The following is a 6,000-nucleotide window of genomic DNA, read 5'->3' on the forward strand; positions in this document are numbered from 1 at the left end:
CCTCCACAGCCCTGACATGGAGAAGGGAAGAGGCGTTAGCGTGATAATAAATACTATGGTCTTTAGCCCCTTAATACCAGGTTTCGGTAACCATCCCTAAATTAAACACATTTTCATCCCAACTCGTCACATACTGACGCTTTTTGTCACGCCCCTTGGCGTCACTTTAGGTTTAGGCAACAAAACCACTTAGTTAGGTTTAGGAAAAAACAACATGGTTGGGCTTAAAACTTCTATGTTTGTAGAGGGAAATGAAACTGTCAGGTATTCAGGATAACAGGCTTGGACCCCAATGCAAGTAAGGATGAGGAGGCAACAGTCAGAGTACAATGATTTCAAACGAAAAAAACGTACGTAGAACACAAAAAGGGGCAGGTTACAGAAAAGACAATCCACAAATTATGGTCAAAAGGAATAAACTTGAACTACAAAACACTGGAATAAAATCTCAATATGAACTCAATATGACAATGAACTGACAGTGAAACAGGGGAAACACACAAACTAAATGCATATGGAGAGCAGGATGATTAAACACAGGTGGAACAGATAAGGGTGAGCCAGACAATCACAAAGGCGGGAAAAAAACAAAGGCAGGAAGTAAAACCAGACAAGACACAACAGGAGTGAACTTATCAAAATAAAACAGGAAACACTAGAATGAAAGAGACAAGGAATATAACAGAAAACCCCAAAGCCTAGAAACCAAAATCAGGGACAAGAGGGCTGGTACCCCTGACACTCAAACTGTCTTGGAGTCAGCTCAGACTCCTGACTCAGGACCTGGCTTGGAGTCAGCTCAGGCTCCCGACTCAGGACCTGTCTTGAAGTCAGCTCAGACTCCCAACTCAGTACCTGGCTTGAAGTCGGCTGAGACCCCTGACACAGCGCTTCCCTGACAGCAACAGTTCAAAGAGGCAGGGAAGTGATCTTTAATGAACATGGAGAGGACATTGATGAACTCAAGGATTGTACTACATGGTACATCACATTCTGTGTGGGTAATGTTGTTCCGACAGAGACTTGTTTTGTTGTTTACTACCACAGTAACTGTCACGAGAAAGCTGACGGCCATGTTCGCCAGACATGGAGTGCTGGAGTTAGTCATCTCCGACAGCTTCATGGGACACTGAGCATGTGCTGTGCAGGGACGGCTGAAAGAGTGGTAAGCTCTGCCAACTTCATACTGGACAAAGGAAGAGGCTCAGGAGCTGGTCCATACTTGTCCTCTTTTGGTACACTGCAACTTATCAGTCAACTGGTTTAAGTCATCTAAGCAGCTCCTAATGAGAAGGAGGTTGCGTAGAGTTGCCCCTACCACAAGCAAACACACTACATAAAAAGGACCTGCCTGACTGTGACGACTCGCATGGGAAAAGATTTTCCCTATGCCAGGAACAACATGCATCAAATCTCACCTCTCATCAGATACCAAACAGGCCATGGCAGACTATTGCGACCATTCGCGTGAAACAAAGAGGGCTATTAAGTTGTTGTGGAATACTACGGCCGATATTTTGAGTTGGAAAGATTGCGTAATGCTCAAAAGAGGTAAAACAATTTAATGAGATCCTTGGAGGGTGAAGCAATTTAATAAAAACTTTCCACAGACTGAAACAGTTCACTTTCTGAATTCTGGAGATGGACAAACACCAAGTGCCTTTCTGTGAATGAATAAGATGCTTCAGTACAGGTTGGATGTTATGTATTATCATCAAAGTGAGACTTCTTTTCATAGTTTAATTCATGTATGCCGGATATAACATCTTCCGGTTTTATTACTGAACATATATTTTAGACAACCATAATGGATGATAAGTTAAATGCAACATATATAACTCTTGGTGGGCATGTGGAAGTTAAGAAATACAGATATGTTTATTTTTTGGTTATATTCACAGTATATATTCTAATAATATGCAGTAATTCTACTATTCTGTACCTTATCTTTATACACAAGAATCTCCATGAGCCTATGTACATTTTCATTGCAGCTTTATTACTGAACTCGGTTTGTTTTAAGCACTGCTATTTACCCAAAGCTTTTGGTTGACATTTTATCTGAAAAACTTATCACATCTTATTCTGCCTGTCTCTTTCAATTTTATATATTTTATGCTGTAGGCAGTTCAGAATTCTTACTGTTGTCAGCCATGGCCTATGACAGGTATGTGTCTATATGTAAACCTCTGCAATATCCAACTATCATGACAAAAAAACACGGTGAGTATTTTCCTGTTTTTTGCTTGGCTTCTTCCTGCTTGTCATATTGCACTCCCAACAATACTGAGTGCTGAAACAAAACTGTGTAACTTAACTTTACAAGGAATATTTTGTAACAATGCAATTTATAAACTTCAATGTGTAAGTTCAAGAGTAATTACTATAAATGGTGTTGTTGCTTTATTAGATCTTGCAATTCTGCCCATGCTCTTCATTATTTTTACATACACAAAAATACTTATAATAACCCATCGAAGTTGCAGAGAAGTCAGGAAAAAAGCAGCAGAGACCTGTTTACCTCACCTGTTGGTTTTAATCAGCTTTTCCTGTTTGTGTGCATATGATGTCGCGATAGTTCGACTGGGATCTAATTTTCCAAAAATTGTGAATTCCATAATGACTTTACAAACTGTTTTGTATCATCCTCTCTTAATCCAATTATATACGGACTAAAAATGAAAGAAATCTCTAAACACCTGAAGAGGTTGTTCTGTCAAGCCAAACTTGTTTAATGTATTAAAAGTGATCTTACAGTAATAATGATGTTAGTGATGCTAATGTGCAGTCATTTCTTCTGTGATAATAATGCAGAGATGTGAATGTTATGATCTTTGGAAGGTATGTTAGGATTTGTTTCCACATTGTAAAGATCCTATTTTTATGGAAACAGCGAAGAGTATCTTCAGTTTGAACAATGTAATGATTCATTTATATGCTGCAGTTATTAAATAAATACATTTTTGTTAATTGTTGTTAATTGACTGTCTTAAGAGGGAGCATGTCACTTTGAATGACCTCTCCTACGGTTTCTCCCATAATATAAATGTGACATTGGGCTATAGTGTCCATGTGTTTCAGCAACATGGGTGGGTCGGTTGACATGCAACAAACCTTTACGGGATCTGAATCGATTTGTACACTAGGCCTGCACGTTATGAGGAAAATCTGTAATAACATTTTTCAATATTGCGATGACGATATGACTTAACAAATATTGAAGTGTGCATATTAGCTACACATTTCCTACTACAGCCTGGTTGTCTTTAAATTCAGAAATTCTCCCCTTTACAGACATGCCCACTTTATGATAATCACATGCAGTTTGGGGCAAGTCAGAGTCAAGTCAGCACACTGACACACTGACAGTTGTTGTTGCCTGTTGGGCTGCAGTTTGATTTTACCTGGTTAAATAAAGGTCAAATAAATAAAAAGTTTGCCATGTTATGATTTGAGCATATTTTTTATTCTAAATGCAGTACCTGTGAGGGTTTCCGGACAATATTTATTATTGTTTTGTGTTGTTAATTGATTTCCAATAATAAGTACATACATACATTTATATAAAGCAAGCATATTTGCCAACTCCCATGTTGATAAGAGTATTAAATACTTGACAAATCTCCCTTTCTCACATTTTGATAACCAACCCAAGGAACACTATTTTTATGCTTTAATGAAATAACATCCTCGTTCTCAACAGCTTGTATCAAAATTTGTGTTGTTGTTTTCTAATATTACTGCTGCATCATCAAACCATATCAAATCTGCCTGGGAGGCAGATCTTGGTGTTGAGTTGACTGAGGTGGTGTGGAAGGAGTACCTGGGGCCCAATTATTAGACATCTTAATTCTCCTATGGATTAGTTTAGGTCCCTACTGCATGATACACAGTTTTGATATTCTTGCCATTTGCTGAAAAAAAATGATATAGGCTAAAACATCAATTGAGTGTAGAGTTAGTTCAGGCAGGCCATGAAGTCAAACTCTGCTCATATGACAGTTATCAGGTGATAGCAGTTGATCTTAAGCCAGCCCAATCAGCTGATTCCCCTCTATGCATTCATTGGCAAATTTCATACAGGACGCCTTATTTAAGCTGCTTCAGCCTGCCATACCTTTGCTGCTTCCTCTACAAGACGCTGGCAACCCACCTCCACCCCACCACCTCCTTTTAATACTGTGTCTGACTTAATCAATGTAATTTCTATTGTCATTGATGCTGGCTCTGTTCTGCATCCGGGGGGGTCTTTGCTGCTGCTCTACCTGCCTTTGGCTTTCCATGTATGCACATGAAAGGGCGAGGAGGTGTGCTCTCCTTGCCTTATGCTACCACGTAGGCGAGTGGATCCACACATGCGCGTGGTTGGGCAGGGAGGTCCCAGAACAGAGCCATACCGCCTATATACTGTATATATTACTGCAAATGGAAATAAAGTTTTCTTTGACTAAAGTGTTCCTGACTGAATTGTATTTATCTGTGTCCAGTCTGGCCTTTTGTCTTTTTTAGAATGTGGGTTGCCTTTGTTTGTAAGCCTGTTTGTAGAGGTACAAGAATTTGCCAAATTTTAAGATACGTGGCAAACTTAGCTACACAGTTAGACTACACACAGACAGCATTTGTTTTAGCTTGTATAACACGGAGGCTCCCTAGTCTGCACCAAGAAGGCATCAACTTTATTACTCCAACTTCGTCAACAACAGCACATCACCGCTTCACTCCTTTCGTTCCATCCTTCACAGTAAAATCCCCGGACACATACACTGGAACACTGCTTACTAGAGGGAGCTAAAGTTATTCAATGAAAGAGCCTTCACTAATACTTAATAAAATAGCTTACACGTTTGTAACAATTCACTATTAGCCAAAAAATGGAGCGGGAGATGGACAGGCTTTTCGGTGCGACTTCTGCAGTTATACGGGCCCCTGTACCGGACCATTGTGGTGAAGAGGGAGCTGAGCCGGAAGGCCACTCCACCTACGCTCCAACCCTCACCTATAGGTCATGATCTTGTTGAACAGGTGCATTAATAAATTATTGGCTTTATACTTGCAAAGGTTTTTTTTGACTTACTTATAATAACAAGTGTAGTATCAAATCTTCACTTCACCGTCTCCACCGCGGCCTCTCCGATCTGCTGTTAGCTGGCTTTGCTGTGTGTATGTGGAGAGCTCCTCCACAGCCCTGACATGGAGAAGGGGAGAGGCGTTAGCGTGATAATAAATACTACGGTCTTCAGCCCCTTAATACCAGGTTTCGGTAACCATCCCTAAATTAAACACATTTTCATCCCAACTCGTCACATACTGACGCTTTGTCACGCCCCTTGGCGTCACTTTAGGTTTAGGCAACAAAAACACTTAGTAAGGTTTAGGAATAAACAACATGGTTGGGCTTAAAACTACTATGTTTGTAGAGGGAAATGAAACTGTCAGGTATTCAGGATAACAGGCTTGGACCCCAACGCAAGTAAGGATGAGGAGGCAACAGTCAGAGTACAATGATTTCAAATGAAAAAAACGTACGTAGAACACGAAATGCGGCAGGTTACAGAAAAGACAATCCACAAAGTATGGTCAAAAGGAATAAACTTGAACTACAAAACACTGGAATAAAAACTCAATATGAACTCAATATGACAATGAACTGACAGTGAAACAGGGGAAACACACAAACTAAATGCATATGGAGAGCAGGATGATTAAACACAGGTGGAACAGATCAGGGTGAGCCAGACTATCACAAAGGCGGGGAAAAAACAAAGGCAGGAAGTAAAACCAGACAAGACATAACAGGAGAGAACTTATCAAAATAAAACAGGAAACACTAGAATGAAAGAGACAAGGAATATAACAGAAAATCCCAAAGCCTAGAAACCAAAATCAGGGACAAGAGGGCTGGTACCCACCGACACGCAAACTGTCTTGGAGTCAGCTCAGACTCCTGACTCAGGACCTGGCTTGGAGTCAGCTCAGGCTCCCGACTCAGGACCTGTCTTG

The 6,000-nt window shown here is 40.3% G+C and overlaps 1 pseudogene; it reads left to right on the forward strand.

The window, feature by feature from the left end:
* Positions 1–1,807: 1,807 nt before the first annotated feature.
* Positions 1,808–2,676, forward strand: LOC119500409 (annotated as a pseudogene).
* The last annotated feature ends 3,324 nt before the right edge of the window (positions 2,677–6,000 follow it).

Source organism: Sebastes umbrosus, chromosome 13 (genome assembly GCF_015220745.1).
Source record: "Sebastes umbrosus isolate fSebUmb1 chromosome 13, fSebUmb1.pri, whole genome shotgun sequence".
Taxonomy (NCBI): domain Eukaryota; kingdom Metazoa; phylum Chordata; class Actinopteri; order Perciformes; family Sebastidae; genus Sebastes; species Sebastes umbrosus.